The 16,629-nt window shown below is 39.4% G+C and overlaps 1 pseudogene; it reads right to left on the reverse strand.

Moving 5' to 3' along the window:
* Positions 1–1,057: 1,057 nt before the first annotated feature.
* Positions 1,058–16,516, reverse strand: LOC117302582 (annotated as a pseudogene).
* Positions 16,517–16,629: the final 113 nt, after the last annotated feature.

The following is a 16,629-nucleotide window of genomic DNA, read 5'->3' on the forward strand; positions in this document are numbered from 1 at the left end:
AATGTACCTGGGGTATACGTATTGATGTTCTCAGTCCATAAACCATCAAGTGGGTCTTACCTATATGTCAAGCTGAGGAAGAACGGTAACACCATTGTTAAAGGGGGTGTACATGCTGCAGGTCCTCATCAAGTGAGCAGCAGTGCAGTGATTCCCCTGCACTACGGAGATGATGGCCACACAGTGATAAAGGTCTATAATCACGCTGTCACCATCTTGGTCATGTTCCCTGTTTCTATAACAGTAATGAATGCTAACATTCATTGCGCAAACATGGCACCAGACTATTATTTCGTCCAGCCTCAGTTTGGTTACAATGAGTTTAAATGGAGTAAAATCAAGATGGCCACACCGTGTAAAGCAACATCATAGACGGAGTTTTTGTCAACCAAGATTTTAAAACTAGGAAAAGACATGAATACAAAGATAACAAACGTTGGCCCTAGTTTTTAAGAATGTTTGACTGCAACCAATTGGGATGTATTCTTTTTAATTACAAGTTTGCAGTAATGTCTACTTTGGTGACCAAATCTATTAGGTCGGTTGATGTTTTGCTATTATTCGGTCGTCCATGCCAACCTGCGTGGTTTAGTTATCAACAATGAAAATACATACAACCTGTGACTGAACAATGGCATCAAAGAAACAATGCAAATACTCCATAAAACGAGGTTTCAGATTGTCAATGATTTTCTTAGCCACATAAGTAAGAGGTAGGGCCTAACGACAAGCTCTTGCGAAACAGCAGCAATGACACAAAGGGCTCATGTAACCTTGTCCAAGGCTGTTTACGCAAGCACCGGCCCGCTCTGAATTCACAAACTGCATAGATACTATACTGCACGGTATCTAACAGTACTTAATACCGTGGGGTCGAAGTACGGTTTTTCGAGGTTGTTGTACCTCATACAACGAGGCTGCAACTAGACTCGGTATCAAGTACTGTTATGTACCGTGCGGAATAGTATCTATGCAGTTCGTGAATTCAGAGCGGGTTGGTGCTAACGTATAGAGCCTTGGACAAGGCTAGGGCTAATGGAACCAATTAACCAACACTCTACAAAAACCAGAAACCTATATGTTGTAATAATAACTTACCCTCAACCATAAGGAAGAACCCGTCTTTGTCCTTCTGAAGTATCTCAATGGCCTTTTCTACCATCTCAGACAATGAGGGCTCACCCCTTACGTCAATCATTCGGTTACCTTCAAATTGCATATGACTGGGCTCAAACAAACCTGAAAGGTAATCAAAGTTAATACAACTGTCAAACAAAAGTTTCTATATTAAATCGTCCTGGTTAGTTATAAAGTTCAAACTGACGCCTTTTCACTTGTTCCGTGTATATAAATAAATTAGATAGTCAAAGGTTTCTTCCGTGGTTGACAGCTCCCTATTAGAGAGGTTCCACAGAGTCACCGATACTCTTACGTGAACGGATACGTCATAATACGTCATCACTTTTTGAGGTCCATGGGGATGTGACGTATAACCGAATAATCGCTCAAAACGGGAATCTGTGGCCATACACTTGAGTAAGAACGATTATATTTTGTTCATGTTTTTGGAGCGGATTGTTATTTTTTAATGCACCATGTCTTTTAGAGGTATCATACATGGATGCAGTTGGACATTGTTCTACCATGCTTCAAAAAAAGACAAATGGACCAAAAAGTTAGGCGACGCCTGTCAGTTTAGCCTGTGGAGTTGTTATGTACTGTACATTTGGTTAATAGCGCCCTCTTGAGCCTCAAGTTGAGGGTATTCGTTAGAGTTTTGCAAAACAAAACTACACAGCTCACTTGACGCGAACGTGTACGGTTCGATATCTGTATGCGTATTCGTATCCGCGACTCTGTGAAACCTCTCTAATAAGACGGACACAGATTGTACGTAATATTGTGATATAAAAAATAAAAATAATAAAAAAGTGCAAACATGTAATGGGGTAAAACCGAATTAGGTTTGCTGGAATATAACACTTAACTCTCATTCTACCTCGTCATCACCTCCACTTCGGACTTACATGAGATTACATTTTCCAACGGAGTATTTAGTCACAGTTGAGAGAACATGAAAAGATGTTCCTGGTATAAATGCCCCACCACGCCCAGTGCACCCCAATACATTTTTCTGTGCCGGAGTATGCGTACATCGAATTCTTTACTTCGTACAATTACGGGTATATGTTGGCACTTTGCAACGAACCAGATTTCCTTGAGTTGATGGCTGGCCCTTCGGGTGCAATTGATACCCAGGAAGACCCGGGTCTGGGACAAGGTGAAAATTCATCAATCGGCGGAACTTCGAGCAAGCTGAAAGTTGAAGGCCGAAAGCCTAAGCGCTCATTGGTCCCGTCATCAGACACGGTTTCCCGGCAAGAATTTGCGGATGTTTCAGGGAAGCTTGCATGTATGGCCGAAGCTATCGAAAACATGCAGACTGTGATACTTAGTCGACCCGCCAAGCAGCCTAGACTATCATTGGATTCAGAATCCGATACAGAGAGTGCCTCAAAGGCCATAGACGAGCTCCTACAAGAGAGTCAGCAGGGGCCAAAAACATCATGCCATGACGATCAGTTGTTGGACAATTTTGAACAACAATATGCGGAGGACGCACCGACCGCCGATGCAGACAATGATAAATTGGCTAAGGTAGTGGATAAAATGGTCCGCCACAAATTGCCGTAGGACAAGGCCGTGGAAAAGCTCAAAGCTTTCCAAAGACCGACCAACGTCAAAAATGTGGAGTGCACACGGGTTAACCCCGAGATATGGAGCTCACTAAAGTCGAAGACCCGCTCTCAGGACATAACATTCCAGAAAGTGCAACAGGCACTTCTTAAAGGAATTATACCCGTAGTTGGGGTAATAAACTCACTGATGTCCAGACCCGCTGTCACTCAGGGAATCCCTGATTTCAAGAGTGAAATCACTAAGCTATTAGATGCGGTGGCCATTATTGGACATGTCAACCAGGAACTGAATGTGCGAAGACGGGATTTGATTAAGCCCGATCTTAACAAGCAATTTTCCGGTCTGTGCTCGCCACATGTGCCCGTAACAGGGTTTTTATTTGGTGACGATTTGCCCCAACAGTGCAAGGACATACAGCAGACCAACAAAATTGGCAACAAAGTTGGCTGGTCGACTTTCAGAGGAAACGACAAACATGATCGAAAACGACCCATGCATCACAGCCACAGGGGACAACACGACCTACACCACCAGCCAATTCAGAAGAGGTGGTCATTTAAACTACCAGCGCCAAAACAGACACCGAGACACTCGGTGGAATGCCAAGCCACGGCAAGATGTGGATACGGCAAAGTAAGCCCGCATGTCCCTACAAGTACAACCACAATGGTAAGTACAACATGCATTAAATCTAGCAAAATTGCAGGTAGATTAGCACAATTTGTTACATAATGGCAAGAAGTAACTTTAGATAAGTGGGTTCTAGATGCTATAAAGCACTATGAAATAGAATTTGGGAAACTACCATTTCAATCGTTCCTCCCTAAACAAATACATTTTGCTCCCAATGAGGTTGAAATCATCTCGATAGAAATTGATAAACTTTTCCAAAAAGGAGCAATTACACTTGCTACCCATGAATATGGTGAGTTTGTATCAAACATTTTCATCCGTCCAAAGAAAGACGGGACTTTTCGCCCAATTATCAACCTTCGCCAGTTGAATAAATCAGTTGCTTATGTCCATTTTAAAATGGAAACAATTCATTTTGCGCTGCAATTAATCCGACCACAATGCTTTATGGCATCAATTGATCTTAAAGATGCGTACTTTACAGTACCGATTGCCAAAAACCACCGCAAATACTTGCGCTTTTTGTGGCAGAACAAATTGTTTGAATTTACCTGCCTGCCTTTCGGTTTAGCTTGTGCACCGAGGGTATTTACAAAGATAATGAAACCTGTGATAGCCTCTTTAAGACTAATGGGGCACGAATCTTGTGACTACATTGACGAGGCTTTGTTGATAGGTGCAACAAAAGAAGAGTGCATAACCAATGTTAAAGCTCGAGTTGCCCTCACCCAAGAATTAGGATTTATAGTCAATACAAGGAAATCTGTTATGGAACCAACGAAGTCCATTGTGTTTCTGGGTTTTACAATAAATTCGGAAGATATGACAATTGCTATTCCTCCAGCAAAAAAAAAGAGAAAAACTGAAGTGGCTATTCAAAACATTATTGTTGCCAATAGTCCAAAAATTAGGGACGTTGCCCGAGTAGTGGGTTTTTTAGTCTCTTGTGATATCGCCGCACCGTACGGCACGTTATTCAGAAGATCTATCGAATGTGAAAAAAACGCAGCATTGACTGCAAACCACGATAATTTTGATGCAAGAATGTCATTGTCTGACCAAGCTAAGGCAGACTTAAATTGGTGGCTTACTAATCTACAGTATGCTAGTGCCCCCATTCACAGAAATAAGCCAGATTTCTTGGTTGAAACTGACGCATCCCTCAATGCCTGGGGTGAAAATTGCAATGGGCATATGCTAGGTGGACAATAGTCAGCTGAGGAAGCTGCATGGCATATTAATTACCTTGAGCTTAAAGCTTGCCTTTTTGCCTTACAGTCCCTTTTCAGTAACCATAGGGACATTCATGTGCACCTTAAATCGGACAATACAACTGCCGTATCATACATAAAGTTTTTTGGCGGCACACACTCCCTACAGTTAAATAAACTGGCCAGGGAAATCTGGCTTTGGTGTTTGAATAAGAAAATATGGCTGTCCGTTTCATTCCTGCCGGGTATTGAAAATGTGAGTGCTGATTTTGCATCACGTCACGTCCATGAAGATATCGAATGGAAGTTACACCCAGAGGTTTTCCGGAAGATTATCGATATCTTTATGACACCAAATATTGACATGTTTGCGTCAAGATTGAACCATCAGATACAACCTTACGTATCGTGGAAACCTGATCTCAATGCAATATTCAATGATGCGTTTACGCTAGACTGGTCAAACTATAAAATCTACGCGTTTCCCCCATTCTGTCTTATTGGGAAAGTATTGACAAAGATTGAATATGAGGAGTCAACAGCCATACTTGTTGCTCCACTTTGGCATACACAAGCATGGTTTTCTAAGATGCTTGAACTGTTGGTGAACAAACCAATTATTTTGCCAAAAGGAGCTAATTTACTCTCACTCCCTTCCTCAGGTAGACTACACCCATTGCGAGATCGGCTGCAACTGATGGCACGCCATTTGTCAGGGAAAACCTACAGAGGCAGAGAATTTCGCAGCACGCTGCCGACATTATTATCTCATCCTGGCGGACTTCAACTAAGAAATCTTACCGATCTTTAAATTGTTCCAATTTCCACACGTACTTGCTGTTTGTCTTGTCTTTACCTGCTTGCCATTCGTCTTAAACAAAACATAATATTGTAAAAAACATTTAGTGAAATAAATCCTTTACTTCAAGTGACCGAAAGAAAATTAAACGCTGTGGAACTATATATATCTTGAAAACATCTATAAAGTCAAGGTTTGATCAAGTGTAACTATTTCGATGAGAGATACTTCTACAATAAAACAAACTTTAAAAAGAACAATACAAAAAAAATAAATAAAAATAAGACGAATAGATTCATTACCATTAAATAAGTTCGTCTGGATTGCGGAAGAATATTAAATTAAAGATTTGTTTTTACAAATCCAACATTGTGTATGATGTTACTAAACATATAATTTACAAAGCTCCTAGCTTAGGAGTGAAACGTAACTACTAGTTCTAAATTATATGTAAAAGCCATTGGACCCTTTCGGTTCAGAAAAAAAAAGGTCACAGATTTACAAATAACTTACAGGGTTTACAGAAGGCAATGGTGAAAGACTTCTCTTGAAATGTTATTCCATGAAATGCTTTACTTTTTGAGAAAACAGCAAAACAATATAAATTCTCGTTAACGAGAATTACGGATTTATTTTAAACACATGTCATGACACGGCAAAACGCGCGGAAACAAGGGTGGGATTTTCCGTTGTTTTCTCCCGACTCCGATGACCGATTGAGCCTAAATTTTCACAGGTTTGTTATTTGATATAGAAGTTGTGATACACAAAGTGTGGGCCTTTGACAACACTGTTTACCGAAAGGGTACAATGGCTTTAAGTATACATCATACATAATTTTGGATTTGTAAAAACGAATCTTTTATTTCAGATTCATTACCACTTTATATTCAAGTTCATTCCTCCTATCTTCTATAACTACGCACCATGCTGTCTCTGTGGTAATGTCAGCGCCTTGTGGCTCATGGACAGTTATCGATTCACCATTATCGACTTACCAATATTGATTTACCATTGTCGTTTCAACATTATCTTTTCCCATTATCGATTCTCCAATTCTGATTCACAGTTATCTTTTTACGACTATCGGTTCACCATTAATGATTCACAAATATTATCGAATCACCATTATCGTTTTCACCAACATCGAATAGTCGTTATTGATTTACAAATATCGACTCACCAATATCGACTAATAATTATCGATCAACCATTTTTGATCCACCATTATCAATTCAGCATTATTGATTTCAGTAGCTCGGTTTCTATGGAATCTGGATGGGATCAGAAGCTGTTAAAGCAAAATGGTGCAAAAGTCATCAATAATTGGGTTTAAGTTTTATCAGGTTTACAAACCAATGAGATTTCGTCCATCATTTCTAGATCCAGCTTTAGAAGAGTCTTTAGGATACTCTGGGTCGGCAGCTTCTCTCGGTAACATTTCCATCCTTCCCCCACCCATTATAACCTGGCATAGATTAATGAAGAAGTATAGTATAAAAATGACCGCACCCAAAGTTGGTGGTACATTCGAGTTTATTTTGTTGGTCGGCATACAGTAATGAATAGCAGGTAGGGTATTCTAGGAAGCTGCTTCTTAAATAGAAGAGCACCATGCATAAAGTGATACTGACAAGTTTGAAATAATGACATTTGCAAGCCTTTCATTATGTGAGCACGCTCTAAAAAAATGCTACAAAAAGGATTAACTGTTTCAATTGATTAACTGTTTAAATTGATTAACTGTTTAAATTGATTAACTTTCGAATGCTTCCAGCTACCTGTTTCATTGCCGGTCAGTTTGTGAGATACTTTGAGTCAAAACCAAAATAACCCATGATATTGGTGAGGGTGGCGAATAATCAAACGATACATTCAGAATAGTGAACGCAAACACTGGTTTGTGTCAATGTTGCAGATTGTACCTGTGTATCCTGTGCGAGTGTTATGAGTTGCTGAGCGATGTCAATGCAACCAATGTCAGTTTCCTTCTGCGGTATATCAGAGTCACACTCCCAGTCTCGATGGGGCGAATGTGCGTAAAGTGCGGCAGGGGTAGCGTGTGTCACACGGGCAGTGCTGACGAATCCCGTTGCCTTGCCTTTAGAAAGCACACAAAGCAACGGAAACCTAAGTAAATAACTAGCATTTATTAGCTATAAATTCGATCGATACAATTTCAAGAACACAAGATTAAAATTATTACAAAACACAAATCAATGAAAATGACAACAAATCAATGAAAGTAAACCATATTTATTATACACACATTGACTGGCAATGAGGTAATTGTACGTCTACCCCGAGGGACTTTGAGTGACCAGAAGAGGGACCTATTTCCCGAGGCTGAAGACCAAGGGAAATAGGCACCTCTTCTGGTCACTAACAGGCCCGAGGGGGGAATAGACGTACACTAGTTACTGAATTGTGTCGGTCTTAAATGTGAAATAAGAACAACACGTGGACAAGAAAGGAAGTTTTGTAGTTGCTGTTCACGGTTCAAGTCAAGAGAGGGCGTTGTAACCGGGCACTATTTTCAAAGAGCTAGTTCCCGCAAAACACATGCTAGACTAAGCTCATTCCACGAGATCACGTTTTAGCCAACCAGAATACAGAAAAGGCAAGAGGTGTGTTAAAAAACATTATATGATTATGTTGACGTTCTTTTAAACTGACCAGACTTTTGAGCAGATATCATAACAGACTCCACATTAGCATTGAGACTAGATTTACAATCTCCTTTAAAAGCAGAATCGTCTAGGCCTATCACTGCTGTCTTGGTTTTAACACCACTAAAATAAGCAGTGGCCGTACCAGCCGAGTCCGGTACTTTCCTATCGGTATTGTAGGTCTAGAGGATGACAGAAGACAGGAAATAGTCACAAACTGATTTTATGCGCCGTATTTTTGACCACGTGGGCGCACTCAATATAGTGGGTGCGTTCGTTTAGCTTCCCTGGGTAGACCCCGATCTGCCCCGGTACGTTCGAATAGCTTTGACGGGGCTCACCCGGGTCAGGCCACCCCACCCCCCAGTGCCCTGCTTGTGGAGTGGGTCACTTGGGGTGACCTGAGGTGCATGCCATCACCACGAGAGGGCGAGTGTGTTCGTTCGATTAGCTCTTGTCAGGGGTTCACCCGAGTGAGCACCACGGGGTCGACCCAGGAAACCTTATCGGGCACACCCACTATTTGTATCACTTCTGGGCACTATTTCCCCGGTCAGGTTCTTGCTTTTCAGAACCAGTGATTTCATTGGATAAACGTGCAGTGACGTAAGCACTTTGTTTCCGTGTTTTGATTGGTCCGAGGTGATGTTTGGCATTTGTACTAGCGGTCATCTGCATATGAATCTAGGTAAAAGGTGAAGATGGACAAGGATTGACCTACGCTAGAGGCCACTCTCTGGCGTTATCATTCACGAGCCTCGAAGTGTGACGTCAGATGTTCAGGCTATAGGGATATACTAGCCTGTACATATGACGTCACACTTCGAGGCTCGTGAATAACGCCAAAGAGTAACCTCTCGCCTCTAGGTCAATCCCCGTCAAAAATCCCCGTCTATCCCCGTCTCCAATCCCCGACAATCCCGTCCCACGATTCGTCCTGTACAGTTTTGATCAACGTTCTGCCACTTGTTGCGCCGTTATTGTTGCTTGAGATACGGGTTGTAATGGCTCCTTTAAGGGTGTTATTGTCCTTGGTTTATATGATTGTAATGTGGTGGCTATGTTTTCCAGTCTTTAATAACTGCTTGGGGATGAATGAATAAACCCCGTGGTACAAATATGTTTGATAGCGCCCTCATTCGGTCCAGTGATTATCCAATGTCCAATTCAACCGCCAAAAACTCACCCATGGCTGGCTTAAAGTCAGCGCGAAAATAATATGCAGTAATTATGCAAAATGACACTCCCACAATATACCTGCATTGGTGCAAAATAATTCTCTTAAAAACACCACAACCGGCAACTTTCCGCACAATAGTTAAACAATATTATTGTAATCATAAATAACATTTGTTATTACTTTATCGTGGCATGACTTGGCTTGTTTCGATGAGGCACCATTATGAGAGTGTGGGCTTCGACGAGTGCAATTTGTTTACAAGAACATTGCACGATTACTATAGTGAGTTACTCCTGCATTGCAGTTTAAAAAGTAGTAGTAAGGGCGTTTCATGTATATAAACCAGTGGGTGGATTAGTCTAGGACTAGTCTTTTCTCGACTTAGGACGAGTTACTCGTCCTAACTTTGGACTACCCATACGTTTTTAATATCTCCTATATAGGACTAATCCTAACTCTTTGTGAAATCGACCCCAGGCCTGCTTTAAGTGGGGAGGTTTTTTAAAACGGTGAAGATCTCCTGCAGTAGTTGTTTCAGTGAGTAGGTTCGAGACGTAATAATTAATGTTACCTTTGACAAAGCTTCACTAGGGAATTTATCACATTCGAGGTCTGTTTCTTCCCCGTGATCTCCTTCCAGTTGCCCCTTGAGAATCCTCGCAGCCGTCACGGTTGTTATACCCATCCCATCTCCGACGAATAACGCACGTTCTTAGCTTTATTCGTGTTGAGTGTTTGCTCTCTGGTAATAGCTTTCTGCAAACTGTCGTAAGCCAGGTCATTCCAGTACTTCGCACCTACAACGATTTTATACAAACACTTTATAGTTTCGTCTTCTTAGAACTCGAAGATCATTAGTGCAATTTGTTTGGGTTTCGTGATTTGGTTTTCGTGATTTGCACATTTTGAAACTCCTTGTAAATAGGATAAATTGGTGAAGAGTACTCTTAAAAAATAATGATTGGCAAAAAAAAAACTTTCATTTATTAAATAAAATATCCATTCATTGATTACGGGAGTATTCATTTTCATTAATGACCTTTTGATCACTATACGGATATCTATATTGGCCTATTAGTTATAAACCTTATTGTTATATGAAGACAGCGATACATGCATAGACATACACAGGGTATTTTGTTATGAGATTAAGGTGTGTTCTTTCTCGACCCTCAACCTCTGTGTTTTTCGATAAAAAATAATCGGCTGTAATATTTGTTGTGTTCGTACGTCGTTAAACTATTAGTAAAAGACAATGGAATAATAATTCGCTTTTGACTGATAATACTTACTCCGATTTAGTTAAATACACTATTGGGGAGTTGGTAGATGAATATGCCGCTTGCCCTTATTTACGCACCAGCCTAAGAAAAATGCATCCTCGTGACATTCACTTTGTTATTAATGATCAAGTTCTTTCTTAAATGATATTGATGAAAATTAGATCCAAGACGATCTCCTATTCCGCTTGGAAGACAAAAGAAACCAGAAAAGCAGAGTCCATGCTTGAGAAAGAGATTAGTGTTTTTTCTGTTAAAGTTTCGGAGGGTGATCTTGAGTCGGTTGATCTTTTAAATGCTAAGCAGACCGATCTTGTTGCTCTCCGTAAAGCTAAGATGGATGGAGGGTGGTGAAAAACCCTCAAAGTACTTTTTAAATTTGGAGAAGCGTAATTTCGAACAAAGCGATGAAATGTGTTATTAATGACGCTAATTGTAAACTTACTAGTTCCAATAACATTTTACAGGAGGCTAGGAATTTCTACCAAAAACGTTATTCTACTCGGAGAGTTGATGATAATATTGATTTAAACTCTATTTTTGCTGCGGCTGACAAGAGTATTCTTTCTGACAACATGCGTGATAGCATTGAGGGGCCCCTGTCCCATGAAGAACTAATGCGAGTGTTAAAAAGGTCGAAAGGGGGGAAGTCCCCAGGCTCAGACGGTTTTAGTTTTGAATTTTATAATTTTTTTGCTCCCGACCTTTCATGGTACCTTTTACGTTCATTAAATGGTGCCTATGTTTCAGGTCAACTTTCGGTCCCTCGGAAATACGGGATTATTACTCTCCTGCCAAAGGGGAAAAAATCTCGGCAGTATTTGAAAAACTGGCGCCCCATTTCGCTGCTGAACACATCTTACAAAATTGCCTCGGCATGTATTGCAGAGAGAGTGAAATCCTGTGTTCCCTTTATCATTCATGAAAGTCAGAAAGGATTCATGGCAGACCGTTTTATTGGGGAAAATATTAGGTTGATGTATGATTTACTGAACCTCACTGAATCTAATAGAATTCCGGGTTTATTTCTTTCTATTGACTTTGAAAAAGCATTCGATTCCATTTCTCACGATTTTATTTTTTAAAGTGCTCGATAAATTTAATGTCGGTCCCTCACTTACAAAATGGATCCGGGTACTTTACAACCAAGCCTCGTCTTCAGTTTTAGTGAATGGGTTCCTTTCAGAATCATTCCAGATCGGGAGAGGTTGTAGGCAAGGAGACGGATTAAGCCTTACTTGTTCCTTTTGTGTGCAGAAGTTTTGTCCATGATGGTACGCAATGACAAAATTCTTGAAGGTATTAAGGTTGAGGGTACAGAATTTCGAATATCCCAGTATGCGGATGATACGGTATTGTTTTTGAATGGCACCGAGAAGTCTTTGCAAGCAGCGTTTAAAATTCTTGACCTGTTTGCAAGTATGTTTGGATTGAAAGTTAACATTGAGAAAACGAACGCCGTTTGGGTTGGTTCTAAGAAGGGTTGTGGTGAAAAGCTTTGTGAAGAGATTAAGGTGAACTGGGTTGAGGATGAGCACATTTTTAAAATTCTTGGTATTGAGTTTTCTACTGACCTAAATTCCATGGTTTTGTTAAATTACAATAGAGTTATTTGTTCCATTCGTGGACAAATCTTCAACTTGTGTTAACCATCCCCGACCCACCCTGTAATATGACCAAAGAATTAAACACTGTGTTCTTTAACTTCATTTGGAAAGGACACGACCGTGTTGCTAGAAACCAAATGCTCCAAGATTATGGTCTGGGTGGGTTGCGGATGGTTGATGTCCGTGCGTATATAGACGCTTTAAAAATCACCTGGTTACGTAGACTTTACAAGGCTAACCAGTCGTCAGACTGGTCCACTTTATGTAATCATATTTTTGGCATTACTCGTTGGTTATTATTGGAAGGTGGCTCAGCAAAATTTGTGGGTACGCAAAGAATAATGTTTGGCTCGATGTGTTCAAATCGTGGTCTAATTTTACTCGGGTCCACTTACCCACAACTACAGTGGAGGTATTAAAGAGCACGCTTTGGTTTAATGATAACATTAAAGTTGGTTGGAAGTGTATTTATTATAAACATTGGGAAAGCAAAGGAGTTAAGTTTATTTGTGATCTTATTAACAAGAATGGGGATTTTCTCCCTCTTGAAGATTTCAAGAACACATTTAGTGTCCACACTAACTTCCTGGAGTATAGTGGGGTGTTAAGAGCTATTAAGTCGTCCTTTAAGGACATCTTGATAGAACACTCGCATCTTAATTTTCCTTTTACACCTTTCAAACTTTTTGTCCTTTTAAAGGACAAAAAAGGGTCACAAAGAATCTATCATGTTTTAGTCCTATCTAAACAGGTGGAACGTCAAACTTAATACCAACCTCGATTCTTCGAAGTGGTCTTTGATTTTTAACATTCCCTACTCATGTACTGTGGACACTAAACTAAGATGGTTTCAATTTATATTAATCCATCGGATCCTGGGCACTAATTCATTTTTGTTTAAAATCAATAAGACTGACACTAATCTCTGTACATTCTGCAAAAAAAGAAGAAGAGACCATTTTCCATCTTTTCTGTTCCTGCACCCATACTATTTCTTTTTGGTCCTCAGTGTTGTCATGGATAAAAGAACAGACTAATTTCTCCCTTGCAATGGATAACGAAGTCTTTCTTTTTGGTAATACCAAAAATAGCAATGTGGTTAACTTGATCCTGTTGATATGTAGATTTTATGTGTATACAATGAAAATGATCGGGAAATGCCCATCACTTTTAGTTTTAAAACTATAGGTAAAAAAGTACTATTCAATGGAAAAATTTATGTTTTTTACTAATGGAGTAAACTTCAAGTTTTATCAGAAATGGGACTCATTTTTTATCTTAGGCCAAGGTTAACTTGCCTTTATTGTTAATGGTATTGTATATTGTATTTGTCATGTAAGAACTGTTTGTACGAATATTGAGACAAGAGACAGTGTAAAATAAATGAGAATCCCTGGGATTATAAAAAAAAGAAAAAAGAAAAGGAAAAAAAAGGCAATGGAACAGGGCACATTGCGTTAAAAACTCGGGTTCTATTCACGTGATAACAACACGCAAAACAACAGTGCTCTCGTACAACCAGATCTCGCGTGAAACAATGTGATCACTAAGTCTGCATACATTATCATATTCAACTTTGATCCGTTGAAAAGTCAAATGGGGCTCTACTCTATTCAAGCGAGAACCACTATATACCTACTTACTTTGTGGTAGCACATTGCCTCCTGCAGTTAAGCATATAGATCCAAATTAACCATCTTTAATCCAACATGTTGAAATCAAAGTAACAAAATCAGAGGTAATGAAACAGTGTATACCGATCATCACTGTTTGTATCCAACTGAGGTCATAGTCAGTTTGAATTACAGACTTCATAACTATAGAATAGCAATAAGTTATCATTTCATTCATTCTTTGGCCTTTGAACCTTTAAAATAAATTATCGGTTCTTGAACTTTAATTTCATATTTCAAATGGCCATTATCTATATTGGTACTTGTACTATAACATCAACTTCACATCTGTATTTTTGAATACCAATTAATCTACTGTGAAGTTTTAATAAAAATGGGACTCCTTCAAAGTATTGTGCCGAGGTTAACTCTGCATTTTACTAAAGTGGTATACTATGTCGGTCAATTTTACACTTTGTGTTGCTGTAACGGTTTTTCAGCATAATTATATGAGGAGTTGTAATAAGATTTGTTTAAAAAAAAAATCACCTGGAAAATCTAATAGTTACCAAAGCCCTTCAGAAAAAACAACGATGTTTAAATCTGTGATAACGGCTTGATTCGTCATAATGGATTCACCAACGCCTCCCCTCCCATCCCTACCCCCCCCCCCCCCCCCCCCCGCGTAAATAGCGGATGGCGTATCAGCGTTACAAATCCTTAACGATTGAATCTGCATACAATCTAATTACATACACGTTTTGATGATTCCGTAATGATGGACTGTAAATTGTGATAACCGAATCAAAATATCTTGGCGTTTTTTTTTAAGCACTATTCGAAATAGTTGATCTTCAATGAACACGTTCTTAATAAATTGTGGGCCTCTCATTGACATGCATTGAGTATTTATTAAATTACTGGGCCCTCGACTTCTTCAATACTATTTATTTATTCAACAATCTTCTCCTGCATTTACAGATATTTGTTTGTTCATAACAATAAGTAAAACAATGGAAACGGGGAGTGGTACGAGGTCTTAAGCGTCTGTCTAAAATCAACAGTATCTTAGGCCCCGTTCCCACTGGACCCCGCGTTAATTTGGCCAAAGGCAGGGCCGGGTCCTTCATCTACGACCACGACCCCGCCAGTTTGAAACGAATGTTCAAGACTATGACTTAGCACAATTTATTCTTATTAATATAGCAAAGCCATTTTCGGTTTACATGAATAGGCCCAAAACAATTGGAATGGACTTGTAAGTTCAAACTTGTGTTAAATAAATCCTGATCAAAGTTTGTATAAATCTCTCATAATATGCATTTGCAACTTGTCTGTGCTCTGAATGTAGCTGAGGGCAAATGTGTGTAAACACCTTTTGTAATATTGTCAAAGACCAGTGTTCACTCTTGCCGTATCTCAACTATGCATAAAATAACAAACCTGTGAAAATTAGAGCTCAATTGGTCGTCGAAGTTGTGAGATAATAATGAAAGAAAAAACACCCTTGTAACACGAAGTTTTGTGCTTTCAGATGCTTGATTTCGAGACCCTCAAAATCGAATTCTGAGGTCTCGAAACCAAATTCGTGGAAAATTACTTCTTTTTCGAAAACTACGTCTCTTTAGAGAAAGTCGTTTCTCACAGTCTTTCATACTGCCAACAGCTCCCCATTACTCGTTACCAAGTAAGGTTTTATGCTAATTTGAGTAATTAACCAATAGTGTAAACTGCCTTTAAGCACATTTTGACGATTTTGAGATTTTCAATATATGAATGAGTCGTTTATGTCAAAGAAGTTGCCCAAGATGGGGACAGAATCTCCGGGGACAGATTTCCATGAAACACCGGCCCAAGGCGGAATCCTGCCTTACGTGTTTTTGAAATCAATCGAAATGACTTCAATCTCGTCAAAAAATTCATTTGATTGTTTTTGATGTTTGTGATTTGTATTGATTGTTTTTGCTCCATTGAATATTCTTGTTTCCCAAAAGCATTTGTGCGTTTCGGTGGTAGTAGACTCTGAGAAAACAAAGAATACAATTGAAAATCAGTTTAAAAATACCCTTTAAGGGCAAAGGCAGGACACATTAATAGGTAACTTTCAACCACTAGTGAGTCTTTCCACTTGGTGTATCTCAAGATATTCTTAAATTAACAAACCCGTGAACATTAATTTGAGCTCAGTTGGTCGTCGAAATTGCGAGAGAATAATGGGAAAATCACCCCCGTCGCACAAGCTGTGTGCTTTCAGATGCCTTCAGTTTGAGACCTTAACAACTCGAGAAAATACTTCTTTCTCAAAAACTAGGTTTCTTCAGAAAGAGCCGTTTCTAACAATGTTTTATACTATTAACATCTCTCCATTGCTCATTACCAAGTAAGTCTTTATGCTAGCAATTCTGTTGAGTAATAACCTATGGTGTCCAGTGCCTTTAATGTTACTCTGTTGGTGGCGCACTCTACTATAAATACATTGTCATTGCATTTCGATTTCGGAAAAAAATTACTGAGTTAGTGTTAGTAAACATATACTTCAAAAGAGTGGAAGCACGAAAGAGATCCATCTGAACAGTATATATATTGCGTACACAGTTCTTTCTTTGATAATAAACTTGCACTTTAACTCACAATCATCAGGGAAATACATCAATTGAGCGGAAATAGAAGGAAAACGGCCAGGAACTTCAGGAAGCAATCACACAGTGCAACCCAGTAGGGCGGATATACATGTAAAAATACCATACCATTGAAGCATGTACACATTGAGCTCCATTGGTAACATACAGCCTCATACGAACCAATGATAGAGTAAGTCACTGCTTTCAATCACTGACTTACCATTGGTATCCATTCAACATACAGTATCATTCAAATCAATGGTAGAGTAAGTCACTGCAATAAATCAGTGACTTTAACACGTATCTACGATTGGCT

The sequence above is a fragment of the Asterias rubens genome, chromosome 18, assembly GCF_902459465.1.
Source record: "Asterias rubens chromosome 18, eAstRub1.3, whole genome shotgun sequence".
NCBI classification, from domain to species: Eukaryota; Metazoa; Echinodermata; class Asteroidea; order Forcipulatida; family Asteriidae; genus Asterias; species Asterias rubens.